At 42.8% G+C, this 26171-nt stretch overlaps 1 protein-coding gene across 3 annotated transcripts in view; it reads left to right on the top strand.

Annotated features, from left to right (window-relative positions):
- tspan9a (tetraspanin 9a) overlaps positions 1 to 26171 on the top strand; it is a 191807-nt gene that overhangs the window by 68542 nt on the left and 97094 nt on the right. The window lies entirely within an intron of this gene.

A 26171-nucleotide genomic window follows, 5' to 3' on the forward strand; every position in this document is an offset into this window, starting at 1 on the left:
GGGGTTACAAGAAGTCGCTAATACAACAGCTAAAATTTGTACTTAAGTAATCTTTGGTGTCAGTTGATTGGTTGCCAAAACTCTGGGTCTTTGCAGGGTGACTGTGCATGACAGTAAGCATGATCATTCCATGTACAGTTAGGGGTGGGAGGATGTAAAGCTGAGTATATACCAAAATAAAAGGTTTCATTTCAGTCGATATCGATAATTATTAGAGATGCACTGATTGCAATTTTCTTTGCCAATTCCAATTTCCGATCTTTTAGTTTGACCTGCTAATTCAGATTTTCTAAGAACGACAATGGACAGCATACACAACCATTTGTATCTACAGAAGAAAACACTATTAAATAGACCTATTTCTTACATTTTCTCTAAAACTGCACCATGTTACAGGACCTTCCCCCACTCTCACTGAAAGCAACACTGTGTAACTTTCAACACAAAGACAGTTGGTTGTTGAGTCTCTTTCAATCCATCCAACCATCCATTACTGTAGCCACTTATCCTGTGCACGGCTGCAGGGGGCTGGAGTCGATCCAAGCTAACACTGGGCAGGTAGCGGGGTACGCCAGTTTCATGTCCAGATTGTCAAATACCAGACCTGAACCATTAACCCACAGCGGTGGTGTTTGACGATCAGGGAATGAATCACAAAAATCAACTATCTCTCTCCAGAATGACTGTAAAAGTTACATAGTGTTGTTTTAAACAAAAGTTGAAATAAATGGCTCTGTAACTGGACAGAATAACATCCAACTGAAAATGAACTGCAGTATATCTCACTTTATCTAACACGTTGTATCTATTTTATTCAGCGGACTGTTAGTGAAGTGGTCGAGTTCCCTGATAAGCATTGAGGCAGTGTATCGCGGCATCCAGACTCTTATCGTAAAAGTGGATGGAGTCTGTCTAATGCGCTGCAGTTGAAAGTTGGCACCTCTGGCTCTGACAACAGAGCCTCAGCGTTGTCATCTTTCATTTATAACCTCCACTTCCATGTTTTGCTTTCCCAAAAGAAAACAGGTGCAACAGATGTATGTACTGCAACAGCATGCTTTGTCGTCAACCCGAGTCACCTCCCTGCCTCTACTGTCGGCTCCGTGTGGACTCCTGCGTTGAAACACACACAGAGACAGGCAGCAGAGGAAAAGAGAAAGTCGTTAGACAGTGCGACTGAAACTGATGGCAAAGCGAGGTTTAGTAAACCTCACAGTGAGCTGAAATGAAAGGAGTGCACATAAATTAGGTAAATAACATTAAGTATTAACTTTCTTTCTTTCAGTCCGGGCTGGCAGCCTCGTTGCAGGGTCGGGGGGCATGTGTGTAAATGTGACCGGCACAAGGTCAGATGTATCTGACGCTGACCGGCTGATCAGCGGACATGGCCGGTCGATCCGTGCATCTCTTATAATTATTCATAATTTACCTATTTTTTAAATAAAGATGAGCAGAAAATACTGAAATCCCTTTATTTTAGATTCAACCACCTCACTTTTAATTGAATAGTTTTCTTTTTTTTTTTCTTGTCAGATTCATGATTAAAAAGGTTTTTTTAATTATTATTGAAATTAAAAGTGTAATGACTTGCGTATTTTGTAGTGTGTCTATTTGTCTTCACTGTGCTCTTATGATTGACTTTGAAAGTAATCATCTTATTATTGCTACTAACGCAACCCAAGAAACCGTCTGTGGAGGATTATGAAACTACTAAATGCCAAATCTAATGTAATTCACCCAAAGCTGAATGCAAGAGGAGGTCTAAACATTGCTGCAGGGCGTAAAGTAAAGTGCCGTTCATTCTAATCAACCCAAACAAAAAACCTGCCATATTCTCACACAGCCAGACCCACATCCACACTTCAGGTCAGTGCAGCACTAAAACAATTTCCTTGCCACCTGCACTACTGAGTGCTATTATTGTTTTTTGTGTAACATGTCCATGCTGCACCCGAACAACACATCTGTTAAATGATTGGTTATTTTTATGTCACTCATAGCAGGCTCCATTATCGAGAGATATTAGGCGAGAGGTTCAGGAGGCCTGACGTTTGATGAGAAAATCACATTAAGTCTACTCTCTCATTTGCGCTCGCTTCACAGCGGAGCGTTCAGGCCCAGTAATAACAATGAAGCATAACTGGCTCATCCAGCTGTTGTGTATTCGAGGAGAGCTGATTGCCGCAAGTCAGAGACCTCGTATTTAAGTTGATGTCCTGCTTGTCTAACATTTGTCTGATAAATTGCTGTTACATACAACTGGAGAGGATTTGAATTGATATTTTCTTCGATTTTCTACGATCACTTTGGCGCTGTTGATTTTCATTTGGTGCTGGCTAAAACCAGTGTCAGGCTCAGGATGTTTGAGTGAAACGAGCTTACTACAGACAAAACCCATTACGTCATAACAATGTGATGTGCTGAAAATTTATGTTGAAGTAAACATGCATGTAACGCTGTGATCCTGCCCTCTCACTGAAGTCACAGTGCAGAAAAAATGTTAGAGACACCATTCACCCTGTTACAAGACACTGAACCATCAACATGAGTTTGAAGCTGTTATTTTAAGGTAAAAAAGTTACGTAATGTTGCTTTAATGTCATGGTATCAATCATACTTTTTTAATAATGGATTTTGGATGTAAGGTTCAGTATTATTTCAGTTAGTGTTTCTTCTGAGTCATTGTTTTCCATTCCTCATGTAAATGATTTATCCAGTACATCCCCGGTGATGGATGTGGCTGTAAACCGTAACTCAATCAGTTCCCACTGTATATGTCCCCCCCTTAATAACGCTTCATGTGATTACTACTGTATGCACATTAGCCTGCGTGCTTATAATCACACGCAGGTTGTACTTTCCTATCTTTATATTACCACCTGCTTCAATTTACACGCAATCTTTCCCCAAGTAATGGTAGCCCATAATTCATGCTCCCCACTGTTTTAGCTAATCATCTAATTAGCTGAAATAAAAAACGTCTGCTACGTGTCTGCTAATGATGCAGCGTGTGGCTTTGTGAAGTAAACACTGACAACAAAAGATTACACCCTTTTCGAGGCTGATGACACATTTTACACACTGAATCAAAAGCGTCTCTTGCAGGGAGGTATCGACCAAAATCAAAGCTGAGATGAGCCGGAGCCTTTTGTGAGAGCCTACCACTGAGGGATCAACAAAGATGACAGATAATCCTGTTTGTCACAGAAATGTATGAATATTGATTGAGGAGCACAATATAACGTATTACTTTTTTAAACCTCGCTGGGTTACCTCAGGCAAGCGTCGATAAAGAACAATGAGGAATAAAAGATTTGTGTAGCGCTTAAGTCTGTCAGTGTGCTTCGATTTCGACAACATTTAATGATGTGTTTGCTCATAAAAGAGGCATTGTTGATGGTAAAAACTGTTCGTGTGGGCGGAACGAACACCAGCGCTCCAAAAGTAGCTTCAGATTTTCAGGAATTTGAGAGAGAAGTAGAATAAGAGTGAGGCAGAATGAAGTGCTCCTGTCCACACGTGGTGAGAAAGTTGAATCACCCTTGAAACCGATTTTGAATTAAAGTTTTTTCAACTTTCTCTTCTCAAGGTCCAGTCGGTGTATTCACAGCCGGGGGACTGAAGGATTATAAGTGTAACCTAAAGGAAACAAAACCCTCTAATCCTCCACGCTAGAACATCTCATTCCCTCCGTGCTGGACTGCAACACAAGAGTGTTTGTTTGCTTTCTGTTTAGCCCGCGTGCGCGTTGATCTTACCCTCCATTCCCAGTGGGGATAATTCAGAAATGGTGTTTGTAATGGTGCTCATGCATTCCTTTGTCCCATGTGTAAGTGATTTTGCAAGCTCTGTAGGCGACGCAGCAGAGTGCAGCGCTGTTCATCCAGGCATGTAGCATACGTGTGTGTATGTATGTGTGTCAGAGGAGGTGGGGGGGGTTTAGGATTTTGCATGGTGTCTAAGCAGATATGTGTGTCACCATGGTTAGGTGATAGGACAGTGTGTGTGTGTGTGTGTGTGTGTTGCAGAGTGGTGTTTAATGTGCAGGGCTGGACGGGTGAGTCAGGATTAATGTGAGATTTCAACCCCCAGTATTTTTTCTGCAGAGGTGCCCTCTGTCGAGCCCTAATGGCATGTGTGTGCGCATCTACGTGTGTGTAATAGTGTGTGTGTGTCTCAGCCTCCTGGTTTATAGCTGAATATGCCACAATTACAAACATCTATTATCCATTCAGCTCAATTTCTACTTCCCTCTACAACTCAACCTTTACAGTCTGATTCTATTTCCTGTCAGCCGTGCAGCCGTTGTCCCGTCTGCATCAAGAGCTTCCCTCCACGTTCCTTCTACCGTCACTGTGATTGTACGCTCACCTCCGCGCAAATCCCCTGACAATAGAGACAATCTTCATATTTTTCTGTTATTGCCGGCACAAGCCCGCCTGTATCATCATTGTATATCTAAATGTAATATTCTGAGTGGAATAATAATAGCAGATATAATCTCTGTGATTCTTTTCATGAAATGGCATCCTGGAGACGATGTTGACACTGTTTGAGATTTGAGATGCTGAAATTCTTATAAACAAAGGATTATGTAGTGATATAGGTCTGCAGCTGCTTTAATCTCTCACTGGGTTGGAGTGTGTGTGTGTGGGTTTTGGGGTAAAAGTGGGGGGGCTGGTAGATTTGAAGCGATCGTACTCTGAATCCCAGAGGTCTGCGTACAGACAGGCAGATGGGCTGTTTTTAGCGATGCTGGTGTATATTGCCACTAATGCCAAGGATCAGAGCAGATCAGAGGCGACCTTTCACCTCACAAGTCTATGACAAAAGGAGGCTGACCTGGTTGTTGTCTCCATCAGCCTGCTTCGCCTCCATATTTACAGTCGGGGGGGCTGGGGCGACGAGGGGCTCACCCTTTAACCTTCATATCGGTATTTAAAGCTCAAGCGCGTATCAGCCCTTTTGCAAGAAAATCGATATTGGATGATTCTACAAAACCTTGGAAAAAATTCAATAACATCATTTTTTTATTCCTTTCAGTGCAGCCGTGTTTTTGATTTCTTGCTTTCCACATTAAATTTGCAGCTCTGGTATGCTTAAGGTTAGGGAATGATGGAAGCCACAGGGAGCAGAATACGGGTCAGGTGTGCTCAATTATCGAGTCGGCTGGATTGCATACAAAGTCATTGTAAAGTCGCTTTAGATGCACATTCACCCAGGGTGGTGCAAACACATGCAAAGACGAGTGGAAAGTGTTTATACATAGGTGGAAAAGTCATGTTTATCCAGAGGCTGTGAGTCTGCTTTGTAGCCAAGCTCCTGGTGAGTTCTGAAGTCAGGCAGAGGCTGAGCTACCACGAAAAAACACTTTTCATGTCAACATGAAGCAGATGAATGATTTCTTTTTTTTCCCACAGTTACAGTGCAAGACATTAAACCACCGCAGACGTGCCCAAAGAGGCAGATATGATTAATGCAGTTTTACAGAATTAGACAGCAAACCATTTACTGTAGCCAGGTCTGACCTCAAACCTTCCTCCTGCATGGTCCCTTTCTGGAACTTAAACTGGGTGCTCGTCTGAGCGTAATCAAACTCTTCAAGGCAGATCGCTTCAGAATGTGATTGTAATTGTTTCGAACCTGCCCTCTGCTGCCCCACTGGAGACCGGAATTACTGTATCATTGCCACATTAATCAGAGTTTGAGAGACAGCAAGCGCAAATACTGGCAGCGGCAGGTCAGTGGCAGATGCACCAAACAGCGGCAGCTGCCATGGCAGGTTAGTGGCTGCAGCTGCCAGTATTTTTTAGTCAGCCCTCACAGCAGAGTATTGAAGTCTGTCCTGCAGCATGCACACTTCTGATGCAGGTGTGTGGATGTGACCAAACTCAGATAGTGAGAGGGGTCTACTAAAGGTAGTCTACACGTGGTTATTGACAGTGTTGCATTCAAATGACTAATGTTATGCTAGATCGCTTTTAGTTTTCTAATCTGTCAAAATGAGAGCCTTCAGATTTTTGCAGTCATGGCTAAAAAAAAAGATGCAGTCAATGACGGAGAACCAGGCCCATCTCCACAGCACTGTGTCAAGGTTGTTTACATTCCTGCCATTAGCTAACATGTTAATGGTACGTTGCTAGTGTAAGACGAAAGTTATGTTTAGGTGCAAAAGTTAAGGTTACATAATGGGTTTAATGTATTGTTTTGGAGAATTGTTCATTATGGTGTTATTGAGGTCAGCCGCGAGGCGGCGCTAGTGGGGAAGAGGGATGGAGAAGGAGAAGAAGAGAGCAGAGAGGAATTGTGGGGGAGAGGGAAAAAGGATGGCGGTCTGTTAACCTGTTGTGTTGAGACTCACTAAAGATCGGAATAAGAACCCAGTACGTTGTTGGACTCCTTCATTAACACACCCGCACCCACGTCGTTTTACACTAGCTTGGAGGTTGTTGTTGTTTCTGGTAGTAACACGCAGATAGCGGTAGGAAGGGGGCGCCCAATGACAGGCTCTATACCAGCAATCCACATCCGCTAAGTCAGAGTAGGCTTACTAGCTAGCTTACAGCTGGCATCCATGCAGTTGGTACATTGGCTGCACAAATTCAGTGGCCAAATGTGTGCAAATAAATGGTGTTCTGCCTGAACACGCTGCAAGGCTTGTGCAGCAAAACAGTTAAAGTTGGGGAAAGACTGTGATAATTAAGGATTAAAAAGGCTAATGTCGATGGCAGCTTTGTGATGGGACTTAAACTCTGTACTCTGCCTGAAAGACAAACATCTTACAGACTCTTTCACAGCCCCCTCCCTCCACACTCACTCTCTCTGCTGCTCAAAAGCACAATACTTCCTGCGCTGGCTCTGACCTTTGGCAACATGATGTGCGCAATAATTCAACATGGAATTCCTGGGATACGGCTGAACGTGCACGACAAACACACACACACACACACACACACACACACACACACACACACACACACACAAAAGAGTTGAGCAATTTCTTAAATCATTTATGTTTTGATTTTAATATAAAAAATCTGAGCTCCATCATGCTATCACAAGATGCTTCAGCTGGCAGAAATGTGAGCGGTGCGTGAGCACTGTGAGCTTCTCTGAGGCCAGATGTAGATCCACCCAGTGACTCTCTTCCAAGCTCCACCCTTAGGTGTTCGCCAGGCCCTTTCACCACCTCAGAGGATTCACACAGTCTGTTTATGAATAGGAAGATTATGATGGGGGTTAGGGTTGGCTAGTCCCTCCCAGCGCTGAATGTCACCTGCTACAGTATGTGCACATGCTTACAGTGCGTGTGCACCAGTACTTTGTGTGTTGTGATAAGGGAGCAGCTGCCGCCACGAGGGAAAGAAAGGAGTTGGAGCGATGTGGATATGGTGCGGTGGGCTTTGCTCGTCCCTTGCGAGGCTCCCTTTGTCTGGAGATCATCTACTCTCCCAGCCTTAAGAGGATTACCGCATGTTATGACATTAAACTGGAAGCACAGTTATCGTCTCCTTCTGATGACAAGCCCTCCGTCACATAAGCGGACTGCAAGCAGCTATGCATTACCCAGGACATACATCGGAAGAAGTGGCCTTACTTTACCTGTGATTTATGATATCACGTAAACAGTTTTCCTTGCTACGCAATCAGTGTCAGTCATGTGTTTAGCATCCGTTATGCATGCGCAACTTCTGAAACAGGACTATGTCCTTATTTAGATTTACGACGCTCATCCACGGCTTTGTCTCTGCAGTGCACTGCGCATCAAGGTTCTTCCGTCACCGCCTGGTCAAAGCATCGTGCGCACTGACACATTTTGTTTGTGCTCATATCCCCATCGAGCTGATGGAGAAAGGGGAGAGATGAAAGGCGGGAGAGCGGCGATAAAAGCGCGATGAGAAATGAAAGTTTGGAGTGTGTGCTCCATGTTTCCATGACATACGCTGGAATTGAAACCCCAGCTGGCCTTGAGAAATCCATTGTGATTTTTTTTTTTTTTTTAGTCTCCAACCTTTTTTCAAATCCTGAATTCATGTCTTCCAGGTGGACCTATTATTTTCTTCCACGGCTGTAAAAAGTCCTCCTCCCCTCCTTCGCTCTCTTTTTAAAAAGATGTGTGAATGTTTGGCTTGTGGCTCGCAAAAGAATGAATTAAACAAAAAAATAGCCCTGCTGGTATTTCTATAAATAATGGTTCGGCTTCTCCTTGGCAACCTTCGAGGCTGAGCGTCTGGCACACAGCACCCCCCAAAGTGTCTTCAGAATTTATCTGGTCCCGCACCCAACAGTATTCATCACAATGTAAAATGCCTCGCCTCTGCAATACATCACAATCCGGCCACAGGGCTGCCGTAAATCAAAACTACAATGCCCTTGACGTCTGCATTAGGTCCATAAACCACCTGTTTTTTTTTCCTCTTCTCAGGCCCAGTGGCCGGTCCTAGATCCTTGTTGACCACACCATCCTGTATGTGTGTGACCACACGTGTGCATGTAAAGCTGTAGGCGGTTGCGAGCGGAGTTCTGGCCGGTCTGACGACGGACTGTCTGTGTCTCCGTCTGTCCCTGTCTTGACTGAACAGTGATTTACGATCTCTACTTGCTCAGTGGCTTTGGTCCAGGCTTGGTGTGGTCTCAGCACAGCCAGACATCCTGACGAGAGTAATGTTTCGTCTGTTCCAGTGTTCTGCCAGGCCCTCGTATGCATGCACAGAGTAACAAGCGGTGACGGCCGCACCTGTGCTCGTGCTGATTTGTGCTGCGTTTAAACCCATCAGGCAAGTGCACAGACGCAAGCATAAACGTGACTGCAGTGTTGGGGAAGAGATTCAAAAGAGGACCTTTGCTTTATTAGTCAGAGTAAGAAGTGTGTCGGTTTCACTTCAAGATTGGCAGCGAGGCTCCGATGTGTCCAGCTGGTTTATACATATGCACTAATTCTATGTCTGCAGCAGGTCTGGGAGCACTTTCTTATCGTCTCCTCTACTATCCTGCGCCGTTAAGATGTCGTTACTGAATCTGATGTTTTATGAAATTTATGTTTTAGCACAGCGAGCCCCTCACCTCCCACGGTGATGGGAGCTTTTTGGAGCTGCCTAAAAAGCACCAAGCAAGAGTTTCTTCACAAAACAAAAAAAACCCAAAAGATTATTGTCGCTCTCTCGTGTCATTTGTATTCTTGATGAGAGTTTGTTCTCTTTCCGAGGATTACAGAATAACCTCCACAACACTTCCGAGGCTGTCGTTAGCCCGCCGAATTGCCCCACAGAGGTACACACAGCTGAGAACCTGCAGCAAGCACAGGGCGCAGCAGCTTTGGCAGTGGATTAAATGCAAAGCCTCAGGCGTTTGGAATAAAATGCTCTAAATTGATTTGGCCTGTGCTGTTTAAACGGAGAATGCTGCTAATAACTTTTCATTAACACAGGTCCATTGCCTGCATACTTGGTGATAGTTCAGTAGACCTCCATTAGACGGAAGGCAGATTCATGCACTTTAAAGGCTGTGATATTGATGCATGTTAACAGGGGTTGTTCAGATATTTTATTCATACTGCTTACAGTGATTTTTTTAGTTTGTAATGATTGTGCCATTTGAACCAGTGTTTTTGAATGGCTTTTTCGAATTTCAGAATTACAACAAAACATGGAAGCTGTTTTAGAGACTATATTGAGAGACATCAGCAGTATGAAAACACCAGTGTGTAAAAATACAAACGGGGGGAAGCTGTGTGGTCAGAAAGGGCAGAGAAAGTAAGAATAAAAAGGTGGCTGTGAGCGCTGGAGCTCTTGCAGGAACCTTTTTATATTCCAATCCTTAATCTCTCTCGTTCTTTGTCTGCAGGGCTGCTCCATGTTAGAGTTCACAGGGAGGTGTTTGTTTGCGAAATTTTAATCATTAGCATATTGATGCTCCCAAAATACCGTGCACAAACCTGTAACAACAAAAATTTCACGCCACGGATCTTTAAGTTGTGCTGTCATCAATCAGCAGACAAGAGTGTAACAAGTCTAGCGGTGTCAGTTGTCACTGTGAACAATATTGATACAGCTGCCAACAATGAGACATTAGAGCAGCGCTGTGCTGTGTCAGAAACACAGGGAACATGTGAAGTTAGATGCTCCTCACTTAGATGGGCAGGGGCCAAGAGGATGCAACTGTCATGGAGACAAATGAGAACATTCTTCAGCAGGTGATGTCGCACAGAGAGAGGTAACATGCAGCGACTTTCATAAAGACCCCGAGGCAGCTGTTGGATTGAGACCTTATTCATACCAACTGAACTGTAAAAGTTCCTTGCAATATGCAAAATATGCAAATGAAACAAGTAATGCAGCCAGCCACAATGATGGTGATATAGTGAATGAAGTTTAATATAGGTCATTTTCATTTTACCTGATGTCAGTAACAACTCTGAAATTATTCACATTAAAGGAGCACTCCGTTGTTGTAGTATATCATCTTTAGTTAGCCCTTAGACCTGTTTAACTTAAAGTTAAACAAGTCTCTATCTTAAGCCTGGCACAGCGGTGCACAGCGCTAGTTTCAGAACTAGTTTCACGCCTGTGGTGCCTGACTGCACCATAGACCAACAAAAAGCAGCTCTAAAGTCAATGGTGGACTATTTCTCCTGCTATTTATAAGGACGCATTTTTGAGATAGTAAGATGACGTGAACATGCATACATTTTACACTATTTTATGATTAGGGAGGGCGCTTTCAGGTATTTTAAATGTTTCCATGATTGTAGGAACGTCATTGCAGCAAATATTGTGCCACATTTAAACAGCAAAACGAAAAGCTGTAGTTATAAACTTGAGGAGACAGAGGAAACTCTCCAGAAGAGTTTAAATACAGCCCCTTTGCATTGCGTGCCTCACTTTTTGCCCAGATTATTCGCTGTTTAACTAGCAAAAGGGAGACGGACATGCTGAGCAGGAACTAGCCAGGGGCTCACAAGCTCCTGCTCAGCTGACAGACTTTACATTGTTTGTTGCTGAAAGATGCTAGATAGATAAACTAGCCTTGGTTTGCCTCTAATTAACCCAGATGACATAAACAGACTTTATAAATCTCCCCCCGCACCACAGAAGTCACTATACAAGTGTTTTCACAGGCTGAGTAATACTTCTGATGATGAATCAGCTGACCTTATGTTGAAGAGGATGGCAATCTGTGAGTGAAGTCTGGACCACTTTAGAATATCTTAAGAAGGAGAAAATTGGAGTGTGCGTGTCAAGATCTCTTACATGAATGGTGTGTGCCACTGAAGAACAAATATGAGTGCTTCTTATATGAGCAGCGATGTGTGTCTGCCACAGCACTTACCTGTCTGTCAGCCACACAAACACCGTGCCTCAAAGCTCAAGCTCGTATGGCTCCACACACTGTTTTCTAAATCTCGACCACCTACCAGCACCAAGCGCCGGCTGAATTTACACAGCCGCCTCAGACACCTGCTCTCCTCTCAGAGCTCTCAGCAAGCCTGCCGCGAGCAGTCTCCTCAGCAGTCAGCCAATCAGTCACTACTCTGTAGTTTAGATCAGTCGGGGCTCCCCCCATTGGCTGACTCTGAAGCAAACAGCAAGGTTTCGCAGCAGCGTTTTGGGAGAGCTGCTGTCAATTATTTGGCTGTGAAATCCGACGTCGTGTATCGAGGACAGGGCTCTTTCATTAGTTTAATGCTTCAACCGGTTACAGGTTTCATTAGCTAAATGCACCCATTCTTCTCTAATCAGATCAGCCAAATCAGATCAGTCTGTATCATCAGCTACCCTTTTCACATGGGGATCTCCTGCTGTACCAAATATTATTAATACTATTGTCCCGTGAGAATTTGTTCAACTCAGTCTGTCTCACTGGCTTCCTTTCTCCCTCTACCCCTCACTCTAGTCTGCTTTCTTCCACAAAGAGGAGCACGCCAAATATGTCAGAAATTGCCTTTTTTAGTCCTTCTGTTCACTTTGCATTCTGTACGCAACTGTGTGTGTGTGTTTGTGTTTCCTTTTCTCTATTTCCTCGCTCATTCTTACCCAAAACCTGCTGCCATGGCAAGGAAAGAATCCACAATTGCACCACGGTATTTCTCAGAGGACCTACTCCAAGGGGAAAACTCAATCTTCTAAAATGTTTCATTCTGAAAAGGCGACTCAGGTGTGACATGAATGTAGCCTGAAAAGTCGGGCCTTGAATTGGGCAAATTTCCGCATCACTCACTAGAGTCTGGAGAGGGCTGTAGGTGCTGGGTGGCTCCTGATATGTGGACATTGTGCAGCACAAATGGAAGATAAAAAATAAATAAATAAATCGAACGTCAGACGGTTTGAAAAGCTCATTTTAGCCTCTTCTTTATCTCTCTAATGTCGAGCCCGTGGGTATTCTTGAACTGCCGACCTCACTTCTGCTTTTGTTTCACATGCCACCTCCTCTCTGGGGAGATTGAGGTGAAGCAAATTGATGAGATGTCCTGATAGATAATTTTATAGTGTTGCTGGCTCTTCATTTTTTCCCCACGTTTTCTTTTCCTTTCTCAGAGACTTTCACCGCTTGCCTTTCTGTTTTTGTCGTCGGTCTCACAGAAAAGTGATGCGGCTCAGATTCGCAGGTGTATTTTTGTGTCTGTGAGGAGATTTATATATAAGTTATTATATCAGCATTTCCTCTTTTCCAGGAATACTTTAACAACAGTATCAGATTTATACGGCACAGTACTGGTATTTACTCTTATTAACTTGTCTTCTATATTTCTCGCTGTCCCAGGAAAGATGAACTGTGTTTTTTTCCGACTGGTGATTAACCAGAGTAATTGATACACATGAGAGAGTGGACTCTGGTTCAAAGTGGATATGGTACAGTTACATAAACACCTGAGTAAACTACATTAAAAGGGAGGAAACATTGCATTTTATTTGCATAGTAATTCCTTTTTGGCCCTCTTATGTGTTCATAAACCTCACACGAGTGTGGCTGCAGAAGCAGAGAGTGATAAATAAGTAATATGAACTAAGCCTGCTTTCCTCTGCTCTTCGGGGAGCTGGTGTGTTTATGTGTGTTTCATGCAGTGAACAGGTTAGATTGTGGTCATGGGCTCTAATTTACCTTGTTAAAACAAAAACACACCACTAATGATCATTAGAATAATTCATTCCTATGTTTTTAATCATTTTCCCCCATTGACTGTGCTTCCAAATAAGAATGAATCACATACCTCGACACATCCACTGCCTCACAAACAGTGCAGTCTGAGAGTGTGAAGACAGTGATATATTTTTATACTCTACTCCACCACATTGGATTTACAATGAAACTTTACCAAAAGACTTAAGTTTAAAGACTGATTAAGCAGCCAAGGAGCACTTTTATGGCCAAACAGTGAAATGTTCTTGGCCAGCCACATCAGTCTTCTGACCTTAATTCAGTTGTCATGTGTTTTACTTGCGAAAGACCAGACTGTAGACACGAAGCACCTGAAAATCAACGAGAAATGGCACTTAACTCAGTGCAGGCCACACAGAGCACCATCGTGGAAATTGCCAAGTGTCTGCAGAAGTCTGGGGGTCAAACACATTAGCTAGTAATTGACTGCTCGTTAAGCACAAGGCTTTTTTTTTTCTTTTTCTTTTTTTAAACGTAACCTGTAACCCCAGAAAACTAACGTGGTGAGTTAATGATGTGCTCCCTAGCCTTTGAATTTGGCGTTAAGGTCAGCACATCCTGATAGTTTCCTTTCAAATCAGTGCATGGAAGCACAGAACAAACACAATGAGAAATATGTCACTATTGTTACACTTTCCAACTACTGCAACTGTAACACAACACGCACATGTCCACATGACTGTTGAAAGTCAGAATGCAACGTATGTTTGACTGTATGCAACTCACGATTTACCATGTTTACAGCAACAGTAAAACAGAGTTATATTGTAGCGCATGCTATATAAAAGGATTGATGTGTACATAGAAAGAATTTTGGCTGAGGTTTTAAAATGTTTATAGCAGAGACCCATTACTAAAATGAGAATAATCAGTAATAGCTCCAACAAGAGTTTGATACAGCCTCGGGTTTTATTGTAATTATTAATTACAGAATATGAACTGCAGATTATCCAGAAACCACAGAAATAGGAAGAGCAGTACATTAGCATAATGTGTTGTCAAATTCAAATGAATATAAATGAAGTGAATCTTTCAGACAATGCCACATCATTTCAAGTTAGTTTACCAGTCACTTATTTCTGTATTTATAAAACTGACTTCAATATGTCAAACTGAGTCGACATGCACACAACAATAAGACTATAAGGTGTCATGTCTCTGAGGGACTAATTCCTGGCAGAGACTCTCACTCTCTTCCTGTGGGTGTCAGGTGACTGACAGCAAGCAGGGTGCTCTGTAATGCACGCACTGATGTGAGACCCTTCCATTCTGGGAGCAGCGGTGAAAACAAAATCCAGATGAAGGATGCTTTTTTTCTTTTAAAGCAAAAGAGTGTCAAACTGGGAGTTTGCAAGTGTTTGTATCGTGTTTTTATGCCGTACAAAAATTAATGGCAGCCAAATGGCCTGGCACTGCGACAGAGAACCCTGTCGTTTCTAAAATGTGTCGACTCTGCAAAAACGGTGCAGACTGGGATCTATATTTCAATAACCTGAGCTGGCATTGGTCCCATCTGAACTCAACAGATCCAGCACATTGATACCCAAACTTCATCAGATAGCATTTTTCAGAAATAATGACAACCATAAATATACTTTAAAGGTCCAGCATGTAGAATCTAGGGGGATTTAGGGGCAGATATGGAATATATGATATTAATAACTATGTTTTTATTACTTGGACTGCTGGTGAAGAGGTGTTTTGGTAAGATTTGTAGTAAATGTTTATGTAATCATAACATATTAAGCTTTCTAGAAAAAAAATAGTGTATATTTTGGCATTTGCTTCTTAAAAAGTCCTGTTTAAACAGCAGGCTGTCATTGCTTAACCCTCATCTGCCTCATAAAATGAGTTGCATCAGTCCAAAGGGATGAAAGCCCCTTCCTCAGCCCTCAAGTCTGGTTCCCTTGCTCCACCACAGGCTCCTAGTTAGTGAGAACCCTGCAGAAATCCTGCTTCATCCCATGTGGGTCTAGTTCTCAACACATGGCTAATAAGGGCAAATTACCTTCCTCACTGCTGAAGGGCTTTTGGTGTTTTTAAGAACCTTGTCACTGATATTTTCAAGAGCAAAATGGCCAAGGTTGCATTGTTTAATGTGGCCAAAGTTGACCTGCAGAGGTATTTAAATACTGTGACATCATCACAGTGGGTCACTTTGATTGGCACTCTCGAGGCAATGAAGCAAAGCTCGCTCTATTACGTGGCAGTTACCGTTGGAACACAAAGTGAAACTGCCTGCCAGTGTGACTGAGTCACTGCAGGACAAATGAGAGGACCTCACAATGAGGCATAATGTTAGGATTGTAGGGGTGCCAACGTGCCCAGAGAGCCTGTCCACAGCCTCTGTTAACGCACTGCTGGAGAGAGTATTCAACCTGGATGAGGTCCCACTACTGGACATGTCTCACACAGCACTGAATACAGCAGCCAAGCAGAGAGAGTGGCTGAGTACCTCTGGGACTGATGCTGCATGTAGGAGAGCCACCATCCACCGCCTAGCAAGGAAAAAAACAATGCATCAAAGTGAACCCAGTGATTGTCTGTTTATCCTGAGTTCTGTGCACATGAGGCCTGAGTGCAGAAGGCATTTAACAGTTTGAAGCAACGGCTCCAAAGAGGATGAGTCACAAAGAGTCCAATACAATACCTGAGTTTTGAGGTCAAACAATACCGTTATTCGATACCATAACTCAATGAGGCGATGTGTAAAAACTGGCCACCTGTTTAAAGTAATTCCAAAAGGAGGGAGCAGCCTATCACCACAGTGAGGGCTAATTGCTGCTAATTCTAGCTGCTGTTTGCTAGTTAGCCATGCAACTAGTGGTCCCAGAGAGGGAGCTTGGAGTGGTATGACGGGCTGGCGCTAGTTGATTAGCATGCTAACTTTAGTACATATCTCTGCAACACAATACATAGACATCTTTGGCATAAGCTCAAAACTGTTATTTCTTCACATTTTGTTGATGATCGTTTTTTAATGATTTAAATGAAAATTGTTACATTCTTTTTAACGAATATGAACCTGCTGTAATCCTTTTTTTTTTCTGAACAGCTCAGCGTATCTGGGCCATATAAATATCTGTGCATTCTGTGATGATACATACATTTTGAAGATTAAGTAATAAACAAATAAAGCAATGCCAGATTTAGTAGGTTCTATAGTCTTGTGCAGACTGCAGTGCTGACCCTTTCACAGCATTCTTCCACATATCTTACAGTAGAGCTAGATGGGAAACACCTGATGTCATCACTTAGCACAGACTTTAAATGGTATGTTCCCTTTTGTTTACCTAAGTATGTTCACTTACCTAAATGCGCAGTTAGTTTACCGCCCTTTGAATGCCTTTTAGTGTGGACAAAACATGGTGCCCTGATAGGGGAACAGTGTACTGTACTTATAGGCACTGCATATGAAAAAATGTATTACAATTAAAGGCCAAAAATGTCAACCTCATGGTGGTTCTCGAAGAAGAAGTGAGAGGATCACCAAAGACAGTAATATTTATCTGCTGAAGACCATGACTAACTGTACTCAAGTTAATATTAATCAACACAATAATAGTTGAGACATTTCAGTCCGGACCAAAGTGGGGGAGAGTTTGTGTTTTCTATAAACTTGTGTTCTTTTTCTAAAATGTTCTCAAGAGGGCTAAACTGAGGGCTCAGTGGTTTTAAGCAGGATCACCAGAAAAACACTGCAGCTTAGCTGTTAAAGAGTATGTGTCCAGGAAAAGCGTTGAAAACGGTCAAATGGATGGGAAACATCGATGTCATGTAACTAACCAACTTTGTGCGAAGGGCAGATGGGGCCACATTCACATAAACTGCTAATAAATTCTATTCATGAATTATTGCTAGGTATGGGTTTCAATAAACAATGAATGTTCATTTATGTATGAAAAAGAGTGCTGTCAGCATGCATGAGAGGAAGAATTTTCCAGGTTGTTAGTTAGCAAAGTGAGGGTAAGTTCAAGTTCCTCCACCATGAAAACGTTAACGAGCTGGTGGTTTGTTTGCTGCCAGTTTTTCAAGCCAGACTGATGTACAAACTGATGTTGAAGCTCCTTTTTGGCTGGAAATTGTAAAGCAAGCGTTGTTTGAGGGCTTTTTCCCAACAAAACTTGGATGGGTTTCTTGTTGAACTTTTGCACTGCAGCAACCTTCTGCTGAACTCATTTTGAGTCACTGCCAGTATCTTGACGCCCTGTTAAAAATATTTGAAATGCCCCAAAGATGCAGAATGTGACTTTGCATTGTCTCGCTGGAATAAGCAGGGGCATCCAAAAAAAAACAAAAATAAAACATCATCTGCATAGAAACATATGTTCACCAATTTAAAATGTGGACTCACCTGACCAAAGCAAGATGTGATTCTGGATGTTGTCGATATATGGCTTTCGTTTGCATGGTAGAGTCTTAGCTGACATCTGTAGATGCAGAGACACACTGTGTTTACCTAAAAAGCTTTCCCGAGCCCATGAAGTAATATCCTTTATACGATCATGTTTATTTCATTCAATGGGACCATAATATTTGCATGATGTGAGAAGACTTCACTCTAACCTAAGAAAACACTGTTGTATTATGATCAGAAAGCAACAGGAACATGGTGGCAAGAAAGGTCCCTTTGCTGTGCAGAGCCCAGGAAGATGTTTGATAAGAACACTATCACAGGGAAGGAACAGTGAGGTTGAGTTTCTCAGTGAATGTCCCATGACCCTTTATCAGAGAGTTTCTTTGTGTAATAGTGCTTTCAATTGAGTGAAAGTAAAAGTTGAATTTTTAATTCATAACCAATCAATAATATCTCAGCCCATGAGGAAGATGGTAACATGAGAGATTTCAAAAATAGATATGGGGAGAAATATTGTTGCTTCGTATTCCAGTCTTGTATTCTACTTTTCTGCAATCTGAAAAATGCATTACTTTGAATAGATGAAATAGTAGTGTAAGCTTGTTAGTGATTATGTATTCAAAGTTATTGAAGGCTTATCAAGAAGATGAATAGAGAATAAACCACAACGACAAATGCTGGCCGAGGTATCGAAGGTCACAGGCGTTCAATGTTGGTTTGCGGCCTTGCTCCCTATATGCACATTATGTGCAGACATCCCCAGATTCTATCAGTCTTTTGATTATATTATGGATTGTAGATAATAAAATCAATAAATTCCTTGTAGGGGTGTAACTTTACGGATGTCATGGTTCAGTGCATGTATTCAATATGCATGTAATAAGATACATCTTTATAATCTTTAACTATTTATGTTTGCTTTTGTTCTTGTTTTTTAAAGTCAATCTCTTCCATCTTAATGTATTTGCTAACTTTTGCTTTGTTGTATTGTCTCTGTAAATGCAATTTAAAACATTCCTAATTTCTTAACTTGGTGTAAAAAACTAATTGCACGACTGTCATTTGAAAATAAATGAAAACATTGTGCATTTTTCCCGTTGTACCAAAAATTATACTGAACTTTGACTTCTGTGTACCGTTACACCCCTAATTCCTTGCAATTGTGCTTTGAGAAAGTTTGTTCTTAAACTGTTGGACTATTTTCCCACACAGTTTGTCAGAAAATGGTGAGCCTTGTCCCATCCTTGCTTGTGGACTGAGCCTTTCAAGGCTGTCCCTTTCATACCCACTCATACTATCCCCTGTTGCAAAATATCCTGTTTATCTGTGGACTGTTCCAAACAGGTGTTCTTTGAGCATTCCAAAACTTTCTCAGTCCTTTGTTGCCCCTGTCCCAAATTGTTTGAAATTACCATGTTGATGGAAAAAGTCCAAAAAGAATTGCACATAATTACATCAGATAATCAAACCTAAAGGCTGTAAACAAGGATGGAGGGAGAGAGACCATGAGAAAGACTTCCAAATAAAGTCCTCAACTCCACACATCAGATATTGGCTGCATCTGATCAACTCATTTAATTAGGATCAGTGATTGATTAAACAAGAGCCGAAAGGCAATTTATCTTCCTTTTCATTTAAAAAGATTGATTAGATGTCTACCAATTACTCTGTCTGCCTGACACCCCGCAGGTTTTTTAGGATTGCAATCTTTACTTCTTACCCTCTGTATCTGACTTGTTTGAGAATCCATGTCCACAGTTCTCCCTGAGGTCCATTTGTAGTGGCTCCTGAAAGGACTGAGCTCGGGCTGAAGCGAGGAAGATGTCTGCCCTTTGAAAAGCGAACCTCACCTTAAAGTAAGACAGTCACTTAGAAGTAAAGTGTCTTGCCAACTGTGACTGTCTTAACTCACAGGTTTGAAGCTTTTAAAGATTCTTTGACTCCACGTTGAACTTCTTGCCATCACTTTATCAAACCTTATTATTTTGCTGTAGCTGTGTAATTTCAGTCAGATCAATAGTTATCATGTCATAATTGCTCGTAATATGACAGCAATTACAGAACATGTGGACTGGCTTGGGTTGCTGGCATTGCTGATTGCAGGACTTATTTTACATTGCAGCTCACATCAGTCATAGTAATGGGCCTGTGGATGAGGTTTGGCACAAGACAGAATGGTAGTGAATCTATCCGTCCAGCCGGTCCTGCCCCGTGAGCATGAAGCGCTGCAGTGTGATGGAGGGAGAGCGGAGGGAGGGAGGGATGTTTAATAGCTTCCTTAAAGCTCCATCCCAAGTTGCTTTACTTCATGTCTTACCCTGCGATTGTGCCAGCCCGATGAAGAGGATCAGCCTCTATCCTGAGATGACTACGGTGGACATTTTAGCACCAGTGCCACCAGGCCTCCCCAACTCTGAGATCCGGTGTCACGATTACACTCCCCCTTATGTCACAAGCTATCATCCATCATGTTATATAAAGCCATTTCGCCAACAGGGAGAATGGATGTTCCTGCTCTTTCACCTTGTAAAAAAAAATCAGGCCCAGCCAAGCTGACATGACCACACTCACACATGTGCATGTTTGAATGTCTGCAACAGACGTTTGTCTCCCTCCACGTCCGTGAATCTACATGAACATGGACTCAGGTAACCTCTCCAACTGGTAAGGCACGGCAAAGACGTCCTGCAGCACGTCCTGTCTCTTCAACTCTACGTCCTGGTGTCGCATCAGCCCCAAAGACTACTGTCGCTTATTATCTGTCACCACCTAAATAAGAACATGACAATCCTTCACATTGACTTTCCCTATTTTATTGACTACCCACCCTTGAGCTGCTGCCTGTGTCGTATCAGAAGTGCAACTTTTGGCAAGCAAGTGTCGTAACTTTGGCTTTCATTATGGCTTAATATAATATGTCATACAGCTGGTACATGCTATGTCTGTGAACCACCTCAGTGCATCAACATGACAAGAACAAACCATAAATCTGTCTGCAGGGCTTTTACACGTATGCTTTAATCTGCAAAATGTGCTTTTCACATAGCAGCTCTAAGACAGGGCACTTACTGAGTGTGGCAAACATCACAAACTCTCTCAGAGCAGGAAAGAAAGCTTGACAGCGCCTCCTCAATTCAGGGCAAATTATCTGGGCTCGCTGTATTTTTCAGGGCTGCAGATGTTGGCTTCGGCTGAAAGTGGAAAACGTTGTTCATAATTGTTGTGAGGCAGAAGTAAGACACAGCGTGTGTCTCGTCCAGTTTGTGTTTCCCAGCGAGTTTGAAAAACACAACATGTACCACCAGATGTCCATTTTCAAAATTCTAGGTGAGATGTTTTCTTTATCACTTGCTGCTGCTCTCTGTCTCCCAACATATTTTCTAACATGAGTAACATCAGCCTAATGTCTGCCCGCAGTACAAGCATGAGAGCAACATAAATTAACAACTTTACTGTCCAGCCAAGGCTGGAAAATCAACACTCAACATAAGCTGCAAACTCTCGATCGTGCTCTCTCTCTGCATTGATGCAAAATTTTCCCCATCCACATCACGATCTTATAATCAAGACATTTCCACACCTACTCGGTGCAGAAGAAATTGCTTTAGTTTCATTGTCTGCAGTCTTTTCTGTTGGCTGATTAAGTTCCTGCTGCTCTGTGTGACATTCACCCCTGTGGTGAGACAACTTTTTTTACACTGATTAACACATCCCTCAGTGAAAAGTCTTTGAGCAACTTATCCAGAAGGAGGATAGGAGTGTTGTTGAACTTGCATGTGAATTACATTTACCAGACAAGCCTCAATGCAGACGGAGATAATTCAAAAGCAGATTGACTGTATTTTTAATCAGCCTGTCCGGGATTTCTAAAATTCTTTTTACCTTTATGGTCGCTCAAATTTGCCCAGCAGGCAACCCCATTGTGCGTGGCTAACCTTGATGTATTAGTATAAAACCTTGCCCTGAATGTTGATCTTCAGAGAGAATTCTACAGCTTTGTTGGGAACTTCTGAATAAAACTCATCTGAACCAGCCTTAGAATTGGACCTAAAGTAATTTTATTTCCCCTCCACACTTGCTTTGCAACCCTTTCCTTCACAATGAGTGTAAGTCGGCTTTGGTGAACAGCCATTTGTCTCTATTAGGGATGTGATTTTACTTTTAATGCTTTAGCCGTAAAACAACATTTGCTATCTGACCGCCTCATCTGAAAGAAGAGAGAGAGGGGGAGAGAGAGAGGGAGAGAGAGTGGGCGAGCAGTCGTGAAGAACTGAGACTGAATCTTAACTTTATTTTGTACTTATGTAATGTAATTCTTTGCAATTCTGTGGTTTAGCAGTGATGCGTTGGGATCTTCGGTGTCACATTGGAGCCTGTGTGAACGCTGACTGCAGCCTCAAAAAGCCTTCAGTAGACCCATATCATATGCACATGCACACACTGGCATGCATACAGGATCTTTGCTATTCGGTATTGCTTTTTATTACTGCGTTTGTAATGAGGACGCAGGGGAAGCAGAGGGAGACTACATTAAATGCTAGCCGAGTGTGCAATAGAGGGGTAAAACATGAGATTTAGCCATAAGCCCTTTGACTGTATCAAATTTCCAAGCCTTGTAGATCCCTTGTCAAATGAGCTTAGTTGTTAGCCTGGATATTAAAATGCGTTTGTGTTCAGAGCACGCACGTGGCATGGTCGTTGTTAAATGACAGTACAGATATGCAAATGTGGGAAAATGGTGTTTTGACAAAAAGAGAGAGGGAGGCTCATGTAGAACTCTGCATGCCTCTCAAGTGACGCGACACAGGCTGTAAGCACGACCAATCAGTTTTCATTAGAGCAGGCTACTAGTGCGCAGACTGTGTAGGCCCAGAACGAGAACAGGTGTTGTTCCAAACATTAGCAGGTGACGGGGTCTGGTGTCCCGTGTGTGTCACTGTATGTGCACAGATCTCAGGAGGTGTGTGTTTTCTCACTTTATTCACCACACCGATGTCTCTTTGACAAATAAAAAACACCTCCACAGGAATTCCTTAGATGTGGAGATGTGTGAAAAAACCTGTTTCACTAAATGGTCATATAGTTGAGGAATGCACAAAGACTGAGATGAGTGAAGCCAAGTAAGTGCAGCGTACGCTAAAGTTAAGATGGACTGTTTTTAAATTAATCATGACTGATAATTTCCTCATTTAAAGCTAACTGGAGGATTGCACCGTTAATCTTCGCTGTGAGACATTTCCACTTGACACGCTGCCATTGCGTAAGAGTCAGGAAGAAAATTTGACTAATTAGAATCACGACGACTAAAGATGTCTGCAAGAAATGTTGACGTTGCAGCCCTGCGAAAACTAATATCTGGCCCTGATGCAAATCAAGCAGTGCCGGCAACACCTTAAAGCCAATAGCTGGAAATCACAGGAGGGATGAGGGGGAAGCATCCTCCCCCTCATCTTCCTACCTTCTAACCCTGAGGGCTTCATTGTTCCCAGGGAATCGTGTGGAGGTGTTGGAGTCCCGTGATGTGCCAAATGTTTTTTTCTCTTCCTCTTCCTCTGGCTGTGGATTCATTGTGATTGGTATTCTCTGGCTGCAGTGATGGCAGAAAGCGTGGCATGACTCGCTGCGGTGCATGGAAAAGTGAAGAGTTTTTGTGCACAGGAACAGGCAAAGTGAGCGCTCCAAATGTGACAGTATTGGACCTTCCGGGCACAGACGGACAAAAAAGGAAAATCCACATGGATGCACATGCAAATCAGTGAACACACAGTGGTTCTACAAAAAGAGTAAAAAATATACAGTAAATACAAGGACGTGTTCCTTTTCCCTCTCTTACATGCGCAAACGCAGCATGACATGCTGTTTGTTTAGCAGGCAGTTCACATGGGAATAATTCAAACGAGTGGCGTTATGGCACCGCAGAATAATTAATCATTGAATGTAAGCCAGAACGACTTACATCTCGCAGTGTTGTGCGCTCACTTTTCACATTAGCAGACTCTTACAAGCCGTCAGACAGCAGGACCACCGTCTTTCATCTCTAAACAGAGAGGACACCAACAGAGCTGGCTGGAGGGGGAAGAGGGGGCAGGAGAGAAAATTGGGATGCAGAAAGCATTCGGAGGAGATGAGAGAGAGGCTGGACTTGGATGAAATATTTTGGGGAGAAATTGGGTTATACAAAAAGTTGGAGGGATGGAAGGAAGGATGGGAAAGCACAAAGGACAGGAGAGGAGGAATTAGGAGAGCAGAACATAAACACAGATGGGGGGATGAGTGTGGATGTGATTTAGGGAAGCAATGATTTGTTTAGCCCGCCGCAGCCGGATGCCAGCGAAGGCGGCTGCTGTATTGGCCTGAGTTTGTCTGACAGCCATCCACTTAACTCAGTGACCTGCGTCACAGAGCAGGGTCATGGCCACACAGTCCTTTAATCGGCCAAAAAAAGTTACTCATCAGCAGGATGAGCCTCATCCAACACACTCACGGCACTCTTCGTCGCTCGCCAAAATCTGCAGAGTGGCTGAGGAAATCACCAGGTCATATCCTCGTCTGACTCTTTCCTAAGAGGCGAGCACAAGGACATGTCAAGCAGACGGGTACAGAAACAAACAGACAGAATTAATTTTGCAGAGTGCAGATGGTGTCATACTGAATATGATTCCCAGGTTTGCTTTTTATTGAGAATCAACATTTCAAGCGGTCTATAACTGAAAATGACTTTCCTGCTTGTCTATAACTCGTCAATCATCATCATCTGTGAATTAGCTGGCTTGTAGTTTGCGGTTCTAAAGTAGGTACTGCTGCTGTTGTGGGTTTTAAATGGCAGGAGACGCCATCCACAGAGCGTCTCCGCAGCTTCTGTAGAAATTGATGAGCAGGCCATTGCAAATTCTATTTCCTTATTCTCCATTTCCCTCCCAAGCCATCATACATTTACAGAGCTCATATCATCCGTTCTCCAGTAAAAGAGCTTCCTCAAATGACCCTTGTTCTGCACCTCATATCACTAAAGTCACTGCGAGATGGCGAGGGAAGTGAGAATGGCAGCACTTCAGAAGCCCATGGGTAAGACAGAGGGAAGTCGCGAGATTGGTGCGTCCATCTAAGACATATATTGGTGCGGAGATGTCTATTTTAACCGACGGTATGATGCTTTATTGAGAGGTTAGCTGAGGGTATTGGAAGGAAGGAGGAAGATGGAGAGGCTAAGTGACAGAGCGGAGCAGCTGGATGTGAACTATTGAGCCACTCTAAAAAGCTGCTAGCAGTCGGCCACTTAAATGATGCCCTTCTCTTGTCAGTAGTTGATTTTTGAAGTGAAGTAGTGGAGTCGTGTTAAACTTTGCCATTAAGTGTTCACCAAGGCAACATAAATGACACTCTTATAAAGCCCTGTCCTTGTGTTGAATAGCATATTTTCTTCTGTATATTCAGATTTGATCTGAGATCAAGTAAACTCTGTGAGATTCCCTTTCAAAGTAACCCACAGCTTAGCTCAATGAGGAAACATCTCTTGAGGTAATTATTCACACTATCCAGAAAGGATTGCCTGGAGCAATGGTTTCCAAACTTTTTGTGCCCAAGGCACACCAAAGATCAAACCAGAATCTCAAGGCACACCTGTCTTGATTTACGTGCAAAATACCCTCTATAACACATGTTATCTAATAACTCTGTGCACGTTTATTTTTATCTACTGATGCAGCTGAAGTGAAGCTCAGTTGGTAGAGTGCCATGTACAGAGGCTGTGTCCTCACCGCAGAGGCCCAGGGTTCAAATCCAACCTGTGGCCCTTTGCTGCATGTCAGCATCTCTTTCTCTCATCCCGTTTCATGTCTTTGTCTTTTTCCTCTTCAGCTGTCGTGTCTAATAAAGCCATGAAAAAGGCCAAGAAGAATAATAAGTGAACTGACAAATACAGCCATATAACAAGTAGCTTTCATGGTACTGTCTGCTGACAGTTTCCCTTTTCTTTAGGTGAAAGGTCTTCTGCACTGGTGGTTAGCTGTGGTTTACTCCCGATCCTTTTTTCCCCCCTTTCCCACTTAAACCCGCTAAGATCAGGCTTTTGGTTGTAATGGGAATGTATAAACATTCCCATTGAGGGAAAGGTTTTTTTCACCTAGGCTCGGCTCGACTTTGATCTAAACGTAAATTCCACTGCGCGAAAGTGATGACGAGTTATCAACATCCAGTGGTGGCGCATAAATAAGGAAGGAGTTTAGGATGTGGTCTATTAAGGACGTTTTAACACTGGACAGTGTTGGAGGTGACATACAACGTAACACTTAGAGTGGCTTATTTGGGTGGAAAAAGGGTATAAGCTAGCAACTCCCCTCCATTCAGTTAGAACTGAAGAAGCCTCTTGGATTAGGAGTGAAACATCTTCAGGAAATTGAAACACGTCCGGTTGCCTACGATACAGCACTTAGAATTAATGTTCATTAGCTTCAGCTGATGAAATCTGCTGGCAACTGTTTGCCTGAAACCAATGACACATTGTTTAAAAAGGTCTCTCTTAGAATTTCAAGTGGTAAATCTGCCACAGATATCATAAACTGCATATGCTCTGTATAAGAACGTAAAGCTTGACAGGCGAAGGGAGCAGGGCTTAGTGAATAATCTTTAGTGCTTTATGTCACTGTGACTGTGGAACAGA

This window comes from Pagrus pagrus (genome assembly GCF_965226575.1).
Source record: "Pagrus pagrus genome assembly, chromosome: 10".
Taxonomy (NCBI): Eukaryota; Metazoa; Chordata; class Actinopteri; order Spariformes; family Sparidae; genus Pagrus; species Pagrus pagrus.